The 18,925-nt window shown below is 38.2% G+C and overlaps 1 protein-coding gene across 2 annotated transcripts in view; it reads right to left on the bottom strand.

The window, feature by feature from the left end:
• LOC135072036 (serine/threonine-protein kinase 17A) overlaps positions 1–18,925 on the bottom strand; it is a 185,429-nt gene that overhangs the window by 41,259 nt on the left and 125,245 nt on the right. The gene's annotated exons all lie outside the window — the stretch shown is intronic.

Genomic DNA, 18,925 nt, shown 5'->3' with positions numbered 1-18,925 from the left:
ACTAGGTACTGAACAAAGGCCTCCCCCAAAACCTATCACATTTAAGAACATTGATTCATCGAAGCAGTGATTCCATTGTGAAATTATTTTGTCAATATGTATGTATTATTTTTTGTTTTGGGTTAATTTTGATCCTATACAGCCTTACTCTATCCTAAACAAAAGTGAAATAATAAACGATTTTATTACTATGTAATTTAGGGGCATAGAGCAGCATTAACGTTGCAGGAAACATTAGTCAGTTGTCAATACACAATGGCTGCAGAGCAACCGCACGCAAAGCATGGCACCTCCGGATATGAGCTGGGCATTTCGTTTTATGCCCTCTCCGTTGCTTGGGCAACGCCTGGTCAGAGTACAGGAAAGTGCAGTAGGTGCTCTACTTGATGTACCATCAGAGCAGTCTGTTTATTCATTGGAATAAAACATCATTTCACGTACGTAATGCCTAAAATCTTATAGTAAACATTGTGGTGCAGTTTGATGTTTACTACAGAATTAGTAGTCGGAAGAGCAGGCGCCCTTAACTGCCATTTGAAAGTTCCTCATAATAAAGTGTACCGTAATCAGGCAGCCTAGTACCAGCTTCATTTCTTATTTGTTGAAACGTTACTACTGTCTCTATGTCTGCTATGGCCTAATGGTGAAGCAGTTGCAATGGGAGGATGTTGTGCAATTGAAGCGAGTCTGTAATGAACGATTGACTTAATAACGTAAAGTGAAATTGGTGGAGCTACTGACACGACAGCATAAACAACCTGCTAATGTAAATACGTCCATCATCTTTAAAGCTACGTGTCACGTCAGCTTATGAAAAATCATCATCTCGTAAAGCTTCGTTTTCTCTCCACTATTATTTTCATTTCGTTGTTCTTATCAGGTATAACCGGTGTCACTTTCATAAATTCTTGAATGATACCGTTTTATCAGACATGCTCCATTGCAGTCTGCATCTTTCTCTGCAATTATTTGGCAGTTGTCTACCAATTATATCTTTGTCTTGGTCCATTTTCCACAGTTTCCAGCATTCGCAAACGCCAATTACTTAAGTGGTGCCCACAAAAGCGTTTACAGTCGTCGGATCGCACGCGCATACATCACGATCACTCTCCATGTGTCGTTAACATGCTTACGTATCGATCGCAAGATCCTGCTCTGATTTATGCCACAATGCGTTCTTATTCTCGTATTGGAATTCAGAATCTTCGAGAATATCTCAGACTTGAAATGTAAATAGGCTGTGAATTTGAAGCGTAATGAAGAGCTGAATTGCAGCTTTCTACTTCATGCAGTCTGCTAAGTTTCTAATAACTGTAAGTTGAGTTACCTGTCAAGTTTCGACGGCGACGCGATAAAGTCCGGGAGTCCGTCATCGATCACCGTTGCGTTTTCTGACAAATAAAACTGTATTTGTTTTTGCGTCATTTCCGAACGGTGCGACCACATCCGAGCCGCTCATAAATTGCTCAGGGGAATTTAAACGTCAAACAATATCGACGCCTGCGCCGGCATCGGCGGATTTATCGCCCGACGTGTTTGTTTGGCGAACGCATTCCTCCCTGCGGAACACCCGCGTGGTTCAGCAGATCAAAGGCTTTGCATCTGACGTGTTTTTTGCAGTTAAGTGTCCGTAACGGTCGTGAACCCGGGGGTCGTCGAACCTTCATGCTTCAGTTTCGGTGAAATTTTGCAGATAGCGATGTGCCGGTGAACTCGATATCCCCTTTTAATTCTTACTTCTTTGTTCATGTGCTCATGCATATTGGATTTAATCAGCTGCGGAACATATTATATGGCTGGTTGAATGGATTCCTTGAAGTTGTTGTCACAGAATCAATCAGACAGAGTATACTTTTCTTCCCGTATCCTGGATGTAGTTTGTATTTTTAGTCAAGATCACAAGTATTGTGTAATGTGAGTAATACGGCTTACAGAGAGAAGTCAAACACCTTCCTCTTTTCGACGTTATAACGAGGACCAGTCTTTACAGCCACATCACTACCGCCGACACGGGGTCTGGCCGCTCGGAAAGCCCAACGGTACATGTATTTTTGCATAACGGGCGTTCGTCATGTGTAAGTGATAAGAGCCCTATCATGCAGTTTAACCTAAATAATTAAATGTTCCTTTAAATAGTTAAATTCCTCGTTTGTGGCCAGCATATGTACGTCATGCAGACTCATGCGCTAGTTGTCGCCTGACAAAAGTGCATGAAACCTAAAGTTCTTTATTAGGGAAATATGTACAGTGCAGTATAATAAAATGCATAAGGTGATGAATGACGTGCTCCGATATTTTTATTTTTATTTCTTTATAAATTTTATTTTTAACCATCATAACGGTCTTTTATACAGAACACTTAAGTTTTGGGATTATTGATTTTTTATGCAAACGTGCAGCTGCTGCTTTGTCGAAAACTGCACATGTGTTAGGTTCCTAAGAAAGCCCGTTGTGATTAGACTGGTTTTTTGCCACACAGCTGCTTCATTCACTATTGAGATACGATCGAATCTTGTTTTCGTATGTAACAGTACCGGCACACGGTGGATCGAGCCCATACAAGGTGTTGGACATGGTGCTTTAAATGCAACTACTTAAAACAAGATTGATTTGCATATAAATTGAAAGATGAGACTTCATTCTATCAAATATCACTAATATCAAGTCATGATCTACTATCATAGTTATGTGGTGCGACCGTAAAGTGAACAAAGTCAAAATCATGGATTTTCTGACTTCTGTTTGTATTGTCAATTTATCCAATTTCGTTCACTGGTTTTATGTTATTACTTATTAATGTATTATCTTATACCTTTATCTTAATCTGTGTGTTAAAATGAGTGCCTAAAAAACTTCTAGCTTGGCTATTTTGACGTATTTTTAAAAGGTATTTTTTTTAATGAAAACTGCGTGTTTTAGTTGACATCTTGGGCGATCTTTAACAAACCATGAATGAGAGATGATAGATGACAACGTGGGCGATATTATTACTCAGTTTTTAGACCCTTATTCATCCCTATTTTCGAGAAAATCACAAAAAACTAAATAAAAGCGCCTCATTTTTCCGCATAGCAAAATTAACTTAGGTAAAATTCGTTACACTAAAATAATGTCAGGTAAACCAAAGATGTTTATTTTGGTTTATGAGTTGTTTATCGTGTGCAATTCAGTAAAAATACTCATTAAAATGAAAAACCTCAAGTCAAATAGAGATTTGTATGCATTATTAAAAACCACGATGAAAGATCGCGCTAGTTCTTTAGCTAGGATACTAGAGCTGTTTTCGCATACACTCTCTTCAGATAAACAGAGGTAAGTACTAACGTAGTTAATACTTTATGAACATAAAGAAATACTATAAAACAGATATAGTAAAAAAATCATATTGTCATCATCTCAAAAGATTGTCGTTGAATTTAGTACATACCATACATACATTTTGTATGTATTTTTTTCTTCATTTATGATTGTGTTAGGTAGGTACTGAGTTACACATTTTATTTATCAGATAACTATAAAAAAAAACAATAATTTCATTGACATTGTTTGTCGCAAGAAGAAGTAGTGTCATTATAATGAGCACCAGTTTTTAGCTACAAACGTAGATTGGCTTAGGCAATCTGTTGATTGGAGTCAGTTTTGTAGTCCGCTAAGTCCCTATAAAATTGCATTAGTATGTATCTAACAGCTAACAGAATATAAAATCAAGCTCGACAAAATCGAACAAAGTGATTGTGTGCAATGAAAAATCAGGCGTTTGCAAAAACATTTCTTTCATAAGTTTAACACTTAATGAGAATAAATTTAGAGTATTGTTAGATTATGTATCTAACAGTTAACAGAATATGAAAACAAGCTCGACAAAATCGAACAAAGTGATTGTGTGCAATGAAAAATCAGGCGTTTACAAAAATATTTCTTTAATAATTTTAACACTTAATGAGAATAAATTTAGAGTATTGTTAGACTATGTTACTCTTTAAATATGGAAACAGACCAAAATGAGTGAGTATTTGCTTTTAATTGACCAATAAATACAAGTTTTTCATCACTATATTTTAAGATTTTTTTTCACTTATATTAATTGCCATCTAATAAGTAAAATCTATCACATTAGAAAGATAAACTTGTCAACCTTACACTGTAAAAATTTGAAGTTACTACGTTGACGCAATCTCATTTTATTTTAAAAACACTGAGTAAGGAAGCGATGTCCAACGCTTTGTATGGGCTCGATCCAGTGTGCGGCAGTGGGTTAATTGGACCTTGTCGGACGACTCGCAACAGGTTAAATAAATGTAGCAATACTGCATTGTATTCCCATCTTGCTTCACTTTCTAAGCTCCTTTTGTCGGGCTCTTACAAAGCGTTAGTTAGTTCCATCTGTCAACTGCACTGAATTATAAAACGTCATGGCAATGATAATTCCATCAGCATTTCAAGAATCACAATAAAAAGCGAAGCGCAATATCAAAAGCAGCCGATAGGGCTGACAAAAATAAAATATCTTGCATGCATTTGGTGCATAAAACTTAAGTTTGTATCATAAACTCTACCGTTTATACCTAAAAAAATCCTAGACGCGTAGTTCCCATAAAATACTAAAAGTAATGTAAATCAAAATAGCAGCAGAAATAATATATGTACATAGTTCCCATAAAATACTAAAAGTAATGTAAATCAAAATAGCAGCAGAAATAATATAATATTTGACGGATTTATATCCTTCTGTATTTATGTACGATCCTATGTCCTGAATATTTGAAATCACAAGAATAATGTAACTAAATTCATATTCCACAGTTGGCAACCCTGCCCGCCAAGTTCATTGCCGCGCATGCGCGATGCCGCGATAAGCCAATGAGGATCATTTCGATTTTTAGCTGTGAATGCAGATTTATAGGGCTAAGAAATCCTTAATACACAGTGCAAAAATTTTTGTTCTACGACAAAAATTGACGAAGTTATGGCCAAATTACTAAAAAAGTTCACTGACCGCCCGGCGCGGGGACGATGACGTCATTATATCCGATCCGAACGCTGCCGGCGTACTGCGTGGATAGAAAATATTTTTTTCTAGCCAAATTATCAGTTTTAGAGAAAAACTTGTAATGACATTTATTCATCAGAATAAAGTAAGCTATCGATAGGTAATTTTTAAAAATGGAAATTGTGAAAAATAACGCAAAAAATCCATACGCTCATACGATTCAATGGCACGCAGAGACGCGATTGGGGTCTCCGCGGTGGTATATTTGGCGATTTATTCAAATAAAGTGTACATAAGTGTTGTTAGAGTCATATCTTCTTCCAAGTAAAATATAAAAATGTATAAGTATTAATTTATTTACTTCTAACAATAAGGTATAACTTCTAACAATAAGACATTGCTATGAAAATCATTTCGATGTACACTTAATAGTTAATACCTACCTGTTATTTAGTTTTTCTGAGTTAAACCTACGCACCTACCTATCCATTCGCGGTTCCCATGGGCGGGCCAGCTGCTGCAGGAAAGGACAGCCGCTCCGTGCTGGAAATCTATTTAATCTTAGCCTAGAAGCTGGGTATGACTACCCCGCCCCTCTCCTCTCCCCAGGTCATAAGCTGGGCATGACTTCCCCCTCGGCCGGAAGCTGGGTATTACTTACCCCCCCCCCAGGCCAGAAACTGGGTATGACTTGCCTCTCCCCCCTCCCACCAAGGCCAGAAGCTGGGTAAGGCTTGCCCCTCCGCCCAGGCTATAAGCTGGGTATGACTTATCCCCCCCCCAGGCCAGAAACTGGGTATTAGCATCATATTATGTATTATTATGTTCAATACAAACAATCATTAAGTTACACTCACCCCAACCGCGTCTCCGCATTGCATCGAATCCTATGAAAATGTGGTTTTTGGACATAGCAATACTTATTTTCACAATTTTTATTTTTAAAAATTACTGGTCGATAGGTTACTTTATTTTGAAGAATAAATGTTATTAAAAGTTCTTTTCTAAAACTGATAGTTTAGCCGGAAAAAAATATTTTCCATCCCATTAGTACGCCGGCTGCGCTCGATTCGGATATAATGACGTCACGCGGCCTTGCGTACGTTGACTTTTAGCGGCAAAAACGGCCTATGTTTATTACTTAATATCTTCGTAAGTAATGGTCCGATTTGGATAATTCAAAAAGATATATCTTTCTTATGTCTTAAAGATTAACGTAGATACTAGTTTTATTGAATTTTCTACAACAGTACTGATCCTCATTTGGGATGCGCCCGCGCCGACCGAGGCGGACGCTAACGCGACTATCATTTTGATGTGATGAAATTTCAGAGTTCGTTCACTTGTGTAACATGACTTAATCTCACCGTACACGGGAACCGAACCCGTACATGGCGGGTTTTATCACACAGCAACTTAATAGCGGCCATTCTAGTGGATTGAGATATTTTTCTTATAAAAGGAGAAGCGAATTGACATACCAAAACACATTTATTTGAGAAATATTTATGTTACCGATATGTTTTGCATAGTTTTTGAGGAAAACGTAGTTCTTGAACTAAATAAAATATTTTAAAATGCTGGTTAGTGAAAGAATACAACAGCCATTTCAAAAGACTTCTGTTGTAACAAAATATTTTTTTAATTACTTATTTCTGTATAACTCGATACCTACAGGAAAATCACACGTTAATTAACAATAATAAATGCAACTAGGTTGATTTAAATAAACGTGATGGATGAGTCTTATATTAACCTAATGTAGGACTAGATATTCAAATTTAATTTATTGTCAACAGGAAAATGCTGTATATTGCCTGTGATAATATTATTTGTGTATAGGAAATTCAATAAACATTACTGTTAATTAAAGCAAATAACATCATAATACTTTATATTTACATAGGTACTTCGTATGTCTAACAGTTTCATTGCACCTATAAAGACTTATTATATTAAGTGGTACAATCATAACATTCAAACACACATCTTACACGAAGCATGTAACGATGCGGTGGTCGAAACTGCTTAAAATAGTTGAAATAGATGATCTCCAAGTATTTTTATAACACTTGTTAATTAAAATACTTTTGAGCTTTATATCGGACGTACACACTGCGTCTGCGCCTCTCAAAATAAGTGTTATTTTTTTCTAAGATTAGAGTTACAAACACCTATTCAGTGTCAATTGAGTGAATTTTACGAGTATATAATCACTATTGTAAAGAAGATTGTTTTAATTCAGTCAAGTGGCATTGTTCAGGATCCTTATCAGTAACTCTACATTCTTACAGTGGCCACTCAGTTTTCATATCGCAAAAATTCCCCTAAGATTACATTATCAGACTCGTAATCTAGTCAACAGGTTGCAAACAGAACGATCCCAAACCTGCCCGATGTTTTGACAAATAAATCGCTTTGAAAAATGACCTGACCCTCCCACGTCTGAGTAAAAAACCGACCTGAATGGGCGCGGGCGCCGTGGTTTTATTAAAAGATTTTTTATTAAAAAACCGTCGATACCAAAAAAAAATGGTACCGGGTCGCCCTCCCGCGGTGACCGGCGATTATTCAAAAAGTGGTCTTGAAAAGAAATTGCCTCGCACCAGTGACACATATTCGGGCGAGATGTGGAAAAAGGCCACGATCTTGTTTTTATCAGGCACTTAAAGTTAATGGTGACAAGCGTGACCGACAACATGACGTTTAATCGCATGATGGCGGTTGATGAAGGATGTTCGGGCAATCATTTTAATGAGTTTTAAAAGGCAACAATCAAAATTTAAGCAGGTAAGAACTAATGATAACGTTGTTCACTAAAACATTTCCTATGTACGACTTCGTGACCGTGAATTTTACTGATTAGATTACAGTATCTTCTCTATCTTCATTTTGCATTCATTTGATACAGAAACTTTTGTAAAGTTTTTAATTTAAACAGCATAATATTTAATTTCCAAGACTGTTTATTCTTTACTCCTTTCGTGTTGTGAACTGCGAAAACTAAGTCATAAACTAGCTTTTATTTCAATCAAAACTCAGAATCAGGCCCAATAGCAAATTGCGTTGAACTTGGCTTATCTGGGGCGTGTGTCGTGCGCCGGCGCAGGCGTAATTTATTCCGAGACACGTGCTCGAAATATACGAGAGCATGGGAAATGCACCGCTCGTATAAACATTGTGTTGTGGGCCTAGTGAGCTCGAGGAAATGTAGTGTAGAGGCATCGCGTGGATGCGCCCCAATACTTTACGAGCTGCCTCCGAGACAAGTCATGTCGGATTTGGAATAAACAATGCTCACATTGCTCACCCATGTGAACATACGTGTTGTTTACTATAGACATATTTTAAAGTCGCGTAAAATAACACCTACTTGTCAATACGTCGCAAATCGCTATCTTGATGATATCAACAACTGCGCAATCAAGTGACGAACCACCATTGTATTGTCAATTTCCCAAGAAAAATCGTCAATCAAGCTGTGAATGAAAACACGCTGTACTAAAGAAAATAAACATGTTTACTATCTACATCCAACGACAAAAACCGCTTGTCATCATTTATCAAATCTGAAACGCTTAGAACTGGTAAAACGTTACAAATCATTCCGGTAGACAGAAAAAGAGGAGCGGGCGTGCGTCCCCGACGATTGTGTTAATTGCGGCAGACAGACGGACAAAAAACAAACCTGCCTTTCAAATTACAACCTACGGAAGACAATAAATAAGGCAAATAAGACAATGGCGGCCGTCACAAAGGTAAGGGCCCGTTACACGCTAATGTAATAAAAGCCTCCACCTACGAGATGACGACAAAAACAAGGGGTTGCGCATACGCAATATCTATCAATCATGCACTGTTTTAAGCCGTGAGAACAAAGCGATTGACGAAATTTGATTTGGTAGAGACATTTTTAGTGAAACTAATTAAATCATTAATGATGTCCAAGACACTTGCATTCTTATTTTATCTAATTCGTGTGGTTTGTTTATGGTTAACACCATTATTTGCCAATTATCTCACATGACGTTAATGTCATTATCAATGTCTCTACATCTAAAAATACTTGTGAACACAAATTCCGGTAAATCATGTGCGACTTTTGGATTCAAAAGAAATGGAGAATAGATTAAGCAATCGTTCTTTATTAGCGTAAACGCTACGCCTTATACCTTGGCGGTATACTCTCACGCCCATCACAATCCGCTCCTACTGCGGGACACAAAGCATTTGTCATCCGTCGGGCCCCGCTGTCTCACTTCGGTTTGAGTCCGGGCGGGAGACGAGTGAATACAATGCTTTTCGCATTTGCATATTTCGCTTTCAAATTATTTTTGGAACAAGTGTAGAGTCTACTGACTTACTATTGTTAGTCTGACTCAAATTCAATATGCAAATGACAAAAACTTAGAGGTTACATAAACAATGTTCATGCATATCGCATGTTTACTTTAAAGTATCTTAGGTTCGTCATGTAAAGCCTAATCATACCAGCAAAAAATCACAGAAAATTTGCAAGAAACTCGGACACCATTAACAACAACTAATTACGATTGGACATGACAGTTCCGACTGTCGCTAACTAAAATTGCATTCTTGTACATGTGTTGAAAGTCACAGAGTATACATTCCTGTGGTAAGTCGCATAATGGTCGAAGCGAACCGACTCTCGCAAGGACATACGGGAAAAACAAAGAGATGTGCATTGTTACGTCACTAGTTAAATATGCATAGGTGTCGTTACCGGCATACTCGGTACAGTCACCATGAAAAGTAGAAGCAACTGAAAATTTAAATGACTGAACATGTGAGCTTTAATTAAACGTAATATGGTTGGTTTTTCCGAAACTGTCTTATATTTTGGGCTGCTACGTTTCACACTCATTGTAGGTACGATTGCGCAAGCGACGAAGAATTCAGTAGCTGAGTCTACTTTACATGAAAACCGCTGAGTCTACTTTACATGAAAACCTAAACTGTCAAAGCATCTGTTATCAGTTACACTTTTACAAAACCAATTAAATAAAAACCCAACTTACTTGTATTAGAATCACATAATGACTTCAGGAATGACAATTTAATTATTTGATTAGCTTCCACACATTAACAACAACAAAGCTGTGGTTAACTCAAGTGATGACATGCCATTTAAAGTTGAATTGAATGTGAACATCGATTAACGAGATTGTAATCGATTACTGATGTCGTAATCAATTTGCAGCATTAGATGGGATAACAATAGACTTAAGTAACTTCTGTCATCATTATCCTTCGATGATTTAAGTTTACATGGGCTTAATTACGAGTAACGATAATCAAAGGTGTGTAAGTCAAACAAATAACAGGTATTGTGTTTGTTCAAGACTAAGCATTACTCGCAGTTCCACTCTCACAGTAACGCCTGTATTCCCAAACGATGCTTGCTTAAGTGAAGCAGCAAATCGGACGTACAGTGTTGAATAGAGCTCTGTAATTAGTGTCACCCTGTGCGTCCACGCGCACTGTGAGACTTCATAGTAATGTTTGTGAATACGGGCGTTAGCGTGTCAAAATTGAATTTGGGTACAGTGCACTTTGCTATGATGATGTGTCTGTGTATGACTTGTCAAGTCCAGCTTGAGGAGTGTAGGCCAAACTTCCATATTATCCAAAGGGTTGTGCTCCTGCAGTAGAACTAAATAACCTCATGATGATGATGATGATTTTATTACAAAGACTTTCTTATATAAAAAACGTAAAGAGTTTATCAGTTTTAAAATTAATATTAATGAGGATTAACCACGGGGTAAGCTTCACAAATAAATAAACACATTATTCGAGGCTGTCAATATTGAATTATTACACGATCAATAATGGGAATTCAATTATAATATCAGATCGGTTCCGTCGCGACAGATCTGATGGGAACGATTTATCCGCGCCGTGGGGTGCCGAAATTATATTACCTTCTGTGGGAGAAACGATTAAAAACTGTATAAAATTAAGCAACAAAGTTGCGTTTATAAATCAACTAGACGTTGCTCGCGGCTTTGTTTGGCTGGATTTTAGACTGTGGCTCCTAATAAAAAGTAAAGAGCGTATATTGCAACGATTCTGAAACTTTAAGTGGCACAAATCTGAATTAATAACCCAGTAGGTATTGATAGGAGCGCTCCTGTGAATGTCATATCTGGGACATTTGAGTTTTGTCCAGCTATATTCAGTCACGGTAATACGATACAGTCGAGGGCAAGTGTCGCTGAAAATGTCGTAGCGAACATAACCTGACATAGCGAACGTCTGGCAATGTCGCAGTAAACGAAAAACGTCACGTTATAATGCCTAAAGACTTTAGGCTAAAGTGACTTCGCTCTACATAGCTCGATTTCGTCTGGATTGCCGAAAACTTGTTCAAAATGTCTGGCTTCGCGAATACGAGGCGAATAAAGATATTACATTCGGCAACAAGGTAGAGATTGTTGAACTTTCCGTAAAAGTTAAATTTTGTAACAAACACAAAATTACGTATAACAGATTATAATGGTGCAGAATTACATCAATTAGTTAATCCGTGAGGTTTTAGAGCAATTAAAGATTCGGTTTAATGTTAGCTTGTAACATGTTGATTGATATGGGTTGTTCGATGTAGGGTTCCCAGCAATCTGAAAACCAGGAGAAAATGGACCCAGACAAAACTCTCGGAAGTTCTTTCAAGTACAGTCAAGTAAGATGACCAGCCTGACTTTTAGGTGTTATTAAGCCACCTTCTGAACTTTTTATTTTCAAAATACGCCTGCCTTCGAAGAAAAATAAGTGTCCGGAAAATTTCAAACGTGTGGTAAACCTTGTAGTTCAATGATGTTCGGTTATGGGCCAGCTGGACAGAATCGGTCCGTCTTTACCACTGCGGGATAATTGGCGGGTGATATTCGTAAATTAGCGTTTAGCGTGCGCCCGCGCACTCCGATGAACCCGTAATTTGGCTGGAGAACTCGCGAATGATGCGCTCCACAGACCATGTAAAACGTAGACAGGATTTTAACAGCTCAAGGACATTAATTTCGTTGCTGGTTTAATGACAGTTTAACTTCCCCAGGGACAAACTTGATCTTGAACTGTAGATCCTGGTTACACAGGAGTTGCAGTGGTGGGAATGTCTCAAGGACATTTGGTTTTCAGTCGTATCTGTTTGTGGCGCAAATGTTGAATGCCTATTACTTTTGCATAAAAAATATACCTAAGTCTGGAAAGTGAAGTCATCAGGTTAAAATAGCACTGTTTTGTTTGTTCGCAACACAGCCCACATAAGTAAAATACATGCACATAATTTCCTCACACAAACGCGCTGAAAACAGATTATTTCTTTGTTTCTGGCTCATTAACCCCCCCACTAACGTGTATGGTCGGAACTGTTTGGGTATTTTTCAATTTAACGGCTCGTTTCGTGGTCCATTAAATGTTGATGTTGAAATATTACAAGCTACATTGTTTTAGACTGCGTTTTGTGTCGATTTGTATCTGTTACCTACTAGTTATTTTTAGAAATATTTAGTTAGATTTGTGCAATTCAAATTATTTCAGAGGTATTCTTCCATCTTTCGGTCTATGGAGTCGGACTCCGTTAGTCGTATTTTTCGCGTGCCCTGCGGCCGGTCCCACGGGTCGAAAACAGGACTCAGTTTTTAACCATGACGATATATTTACAACATACGACAAGGAAGAGAAAGAACGAGGGCACGGCTGAATACCATCAGATAAGCCCAGAACTAATTAGTGAAGCGTTGATATCTGGGCGGCGCACACGCAAGGGTTAACGAGAGCAAACTGTGGTGGAAAGGTTGTACTTGTAATCTGATCGTATAATTTTCCTGATTATTCAGAGTTTTTAGGCGTCTAAGAGACATCAGTTCTTCGAAGCTGAACGCACGACTCTTGCGCACAATTGATTCGCCGGTTCCCACAGTGCAGTTTGGTAAAAAACGCAATTTGGCCGAGGTGGCAATTAGGTAAAGCACGCTGGGAAACGTTTAATGGCCGCCGCTGTGGACGCTGGAAGCTAATTTAATTTAAATGTTGACTGTCTCCTTCGGCACAGTCGGCAATGGCGGCATGACTCGCTTGTTTTCGACTACATGACATAAAAAGTTGAATGCATGCTGTACGTTTTTATGGAGACTTGCTAAGTATCATAAACAGGTTAATTACCTACCTGTATTGTTGTTAACTACTAAAACAGCTCTACATCATGTAATTTCAGACTTCAAATAGGAACAAATTGTTGAATGGTATCAATGAGTATCACCATCATCATGGTATGTTACCGTTTTACTTTAATACCTTCTGTAATTCAACCAAATATATTAAACGAGCAAAGCTGTGGGACTTCTAAAACTGTCTGACCGCACGAATCATGGAATCGCTATAAAATATACAGTTGTGTAATTTCTACATTTTATTACAGGATATCCACTCCAAAAATACAAAACCACACCCCAATAACGATAACGCAGTTATAAATACTTTGATTTCATCTTTTATAGCATCATTATGGTTTTCGATTCGGTGGTAGCACGCTAAGGTGGGGTGTGAAAAGAAATCCCGAGTGTGAATGGAATAACCGGGCGATTTACGGAGGTGTGAAAAGTCCTTCACATCTGTTATATTGCCAGCCTTTGAGAATATCCGGGTAACAAAGAGTGGGTGCTAGCGAATTCCTCGACGAGTGTTACGCTGCTAGACAAAGGGACTTAACACATTATGCAGGGTTGGCACTAGCTCTTGGAATCTATTTCATTCGAGGTAGTAGGATGTTCATTCGTTTCAGCCCGAAAGACGTCCACTGCTGGACAAATGCCTCCCCGAAGGATTTCCACAAAGAGACCGGTCCTGCGCCGCTTGCATCCAGACACCTCCCGTGACCTTCACCAGATCGTCGGTCCACCAGTGAGTAGGATGATCAAAATACCTTATCAACTCTAAACTGGCAAACACAATTATTGTGCATTGTGCATAATGGTTTGGCAATAAGGAATTAAGTAAGTACTTAATTAATATTGAACATAGCAACATGTCGCGGGTGTCCATTAGGATTTAATAATAAACTTACTGTGGAATTCAGTGTTGTTATTTCATACATAATCCTGATAAATACTCGTACCTAGCATACGCAACATTTTGCAATATACAATCATGTGTTTATTGCTTTAATTAAATTCAACTGCAATTAAAATTACAGCGAATTATTTCAATTACGCCAATTATCTCATCATCATTTCAGCAACTGCTGAACATAGGATGGCTGGTAGCGGCCTGCATCCAGCGCTTTCCTATCGTCACCTGTAAGGAAATCTGTCATATGTTGTCACTATCTGTAATATGTTGGTGATTCTCTGCCCTCTATTATTCCAGCAGTGCCAGCCCTGAAGGTGTCGAGTAGTGCTCAAGCTAACTCAGTACTTACGCCGAGCCTTTGACGCGGCTGGAGTGTGAGAAACTGGTGGGAGCGGAGTATCGTGAGATAAATCGTTCTCACTCCTTGATTGAATATAGCCCGCGATAGTTGACTTAAGGCATCGGATGCTAAAGGTGGATATGTGATTTTCTGCCTCTATTATTCAAGCAGTGCCAGCCCTGGAGGTGTCGAGAAGTGCTCAAGCTAACTCAGTACTTACGCCGAGCCTTTGACGCGGCTGGAGTGTGAGAAACTGCGGGAGCGAAGTACAGTAGGCATCAAATACTTAGTTCGTGGACACCCAAAGTGGGCAAAAAGTTGCCAACCCAACCTTTTCCAATTGTAACAAAGACGTGTTACGAACTTTTTGGCTACTTTGTGTGTCATACTCATGAACTATTTGAAGCTGACTCTTCGTTCGTTTCAGCCGAAAGACGTCCACTGCTGGACAAAGGCCTCCCCCAAGGATTTCCACAAAGACCGGTCCTGGGCCGCTCGCATCCAGGCACCTGCCGCGACCTTCACCAGATCGTCGGTCCACCTAGTTGGAGGCCTGCCCACGCTACGTCTTCCGACTCGTGGTCGCCACTCAAGAACTTTCCTGCCCCAGAAGCTGACTGTACCGCGAGATAAGTCGTTCTCACTCCGCAAATATATAGCCCGCGATAGTTGACTTAGGGCAGTGCTAAAGGTTGCTGGGTCAGGGAGATTGATTTCGCACGTCGTGATCGGCTTACGGTAGCATAAAGTTAGAACTGGGATTAGATTGCTGTATGATAGATGGTGATTTTGGTATGAAAGTGGGACGTATTTATTGTAATGGATGAAAGTTTCAAAGACCCCGATTGGGATTTCCTATTTTATTCTCCTTAATGGGGAAACCTGTCGAGAGAAGTTAGGAAATGCTAATTAATCAGAAAGACGTAGGGGAAGCCCGGGCAAGAAGCATAATGTGGGTAAGAAGAATAATCGATTTTACTAAAAACCTACAACACATGGCGCTACTGGACGTTTGCGGGTCTGTAAAACAGCAACACAGCCACGCCATGATAGTTCCACCAAAACAATGCGTGCGTGAACTTTTTGTCAATTCGAAATCAAACGTTTTTGGCTGTTTTCTTACGATTTTTGGCAAAGTATGTGCGTTGATTTCTTGTATTACGTATTAAGTTTGACTTATAGACTCTGTTTAGTTGATTGCATGTTAAATTAAGTTTAATTTGTGTGTGTTGCTTTTTTTCACCGGTATAAATTTAATGGGTGGGTATACAACTTTTAAATATTGGTGCTTTGGGCAAGACGGATATGGGCAGAACAGATAGGTAAAGACAGCCATAACTGAATAGCAGGCCCTAACAAAACCACACATCTGAAAACAAGAACTTCCAAACAAGACTTGTCAAGAGGAAAAATGTCCAAAAACAAAAATCAGATGGAGAAAACAAAATATTTATGTTGTGTGCTCAGAAGAATACACTGAACCACCTACCGAGGATTGGATAGAGTACAATCAATGCAAGAAGTGGGCACACGAGGATTGTACCTTATATTCAAGCATAGGCAGTTATTATTGTGATGATTGCAATGATTAAAGCAGTTATTACTGTACATATCCGTCTTGCCCAGGGGGGTCGGGCAAAATGGATAATTGGAACTTTTTTTTTAATGACATTTTTATTGTAGAATTTGTTTAAGTTTCTAAGTTTATTCTTTACAATTCCAAAGATGATTACCTAAGATACAAATTATTAATTAATAGACTGTTGTTTATTGCATATTTATGTGGTTTTTTTGCCACTTTCCTTAAGGTATTCGTGCTGCCCGGGCTTCCCCTACGTCTAGAGTTGTATAAATGGTACAAAGAAACATTCAATAAGTATAATTATTATAAATAAACTTGAAGTGGAATTTGAAATTAGAAAAAAATACAAATATGTATTGCAAATATTATGATGCTATATAAAGATAAAAGAATCGACACGCACAACTCTTCATATGGCATGCGTGTAAAAAATATAGTTCTGACAACAGGTATCTCCTTTCGTGGAAAATAGGAGTTATGTATCTGTCATAGGAGACTTAATAGATTTATTTATTCCAGCTGACTTTTATACGTCGTTCTTTACTTTTGGATTGGGAACAAAAAGTTTGTAATTGTGCAAAGAATTGTTAGTTATTGCCATCATTATCGTGATGTTTTACTCGTATGCGATTAGTAACACATTTTTTGTTTGTTATCTTAATAGCTGAATCATTAAATTTAATAAAAATTGGTATTAAGTTTTAGCTTTAAAGAAGATACTTGTAGTTACAACAATGCCTATTTCTTGAAAAGAAGATAATATAAAATTGCACGCGGACGCACAACGAAAAAAGTAGAGACGTAAATAAAGGTAATATTAAGATCAGAAGAAGATCCCGCATATCTCAAATTCTTGAGTGCTTTCTTTTATTTTACTGAAGACCAAAGCCTAAAGAAGTTAAACGGTCACCATACCGGATAGCACAAGGTCAGATCCAACTCCTGTCACCCATCATTCCCAGTTGATACGTTCCTTTTTGATTCGGAACTGTCGTATTGTGCTCAACTCATTATTTACAAATTAAACTGTCACCGGCGCGATAGTGTGACTGACACAGCTTGAATTTTTTAAATTAAAATAAATGGAGACCTCCAAAAGTGACAGAAAAGCAGACGTCACTTGACATTGATACGGCGTCGGCGCCAGAGTGCGATGAGTTCGAGAAGTACTGGCAATAAGATTAAGAAAATATTTTCTTGTTTTTGTGGTAAATTATCAAAATGTACGTTTACTACCTACTGTATTACCAGTGGACAGCCCATCAAACTATAATTTTTTTTAAGCATAATCGCCTAAAGTTTATTTTTTAACCGACTCCAACAAAAGGAAAAGGATTTCGACTCAGTTGGTATTTATGCAAATTCATGACTACAATTACACCACAATAAATAAACCTCTCCTCTTAGAGGAAAGGGGAAGAAATAAAAACTAATTGCCCCGATTAGCACAAGGAACCCAACTTCCTCCCGACATCGGATATTCACATTCGCACGTCAGCCGTCACAGAGCTATGCAATTTTTGCCGTGATTTACCGACACTTCGCGCCCACCACTTATGCTGTGCTGTAAAATCGAACAACGCGTTATCTACATGGCGTAAGTGCATTCAGTAGACTTATGGTATCTCACAGGGAAGTCGTGGCGTGATTCCTTTGTTTTTTTTCCGAATTACTGTGCTCAAGCGTCAGATTGAGCTTGATCAATTATCTGGATGCGATCAGTGCATGACCGGTCGTTATGGAAATCCTTGGGAAAGGCCCTTGTCCAGCAGTGGATGTCATTTGGCTGAATCGAACGAACGAATACTTCATTATATGACAATTTAACCAATTGATCCTTATCACCACCATACAACGATGAAGGTGAAAAATGCCAAGGGATTTTTTGGTAGAGCGGATAGATCATGGATGGGTTCAGCACTAAATAAGTAAATCACACGCTCTTAGAAGGTATTCTACTACCATCCTGTAGTGAGATCAAACAGTCGCCAAATGATGTGGTTATCGTATGCACAGAAGAAATTCGTGCTTTCTTTGTGGTCCTACTGCGTCCACCTTTAAGACACTCGCTGAATAACTGTCAATTTGTGCAACAATAAAAGCTGTCACGCGTACGCGACCGTGGGAAGCGGGCACGCATAAATAATATTTAACTGCGCGGTACGTCAATCTGTATCTAATTAGCTTCATTAGACGCCATGATTTATACCGCTTGACGGGTCCGCGATGACACGGCCTGCATTTACGTGCAAAATGCATTTGCCGAATGACATTTACGCGTTTTCTCCTTTGTTTTATATGTATAATTACCTAAATACTTTTTTCCCAAAAAATACTGACAAGACGAAATCAAGTGTATATTTTTTTCTACTAAAACTTTTTTATTTTCATTAGAAACGTACCAAAGGTGTGCCTCATCAACTATAGTTCAACAATAAATAAAATTATAACACAATTATTGGAAAATTGGACATGTTCTTTCTTATGCAATTCTTGCAGGTTAGAAAACTGGTTTACTGTAATTAAAATCAATTTTCAATGTTATAAAAAACGATAGAAGATCTATGCTATCCCTTAATTCAATGCCTAACTGGATTAATTAAAAAATCGCACATGCATCGAAGCTAATAAATCATCAAAAAGTAATGTTAACTAAAAACTATTGATGCGCAAACAATTAATTACACGTGAGGTCGCGGCCTTAGCTGCAAACATTATGTAACAGTTGGATATGTATGTGTCAATATTGATTCATAACCTCATAAATTGATTTAGGTAATTACTTTAATTTGACACTTCAACTCAAAAAGGACGCGGCTTTAATATTTTTTTTAGTAATTGAAAGTCAATTACAGAAACTTGTAGAGTACGGCAATTATAACAAATTATGATTTATTTTGACGCCTGTCTGAGTTTACAAAAA

Source organism: Ostrinia nubilalis, chromosome 5, assembly GCF_963855985.1.
Source record: "Ostrinia nubilalis chromosome 5, ilOstNubi1.1, whole genome shotgun sequence".
NCBI lineage: Eukaryota > Metazoa > Arthropoda > Insecta > Lepidoptera > Crambidae > Ostrinia > Ostrinia nubilalis.
Note: the sequence above shows the minus strand (reverse complement) of the source record. Positions and strands in the feature narration are given on the sequence as shown.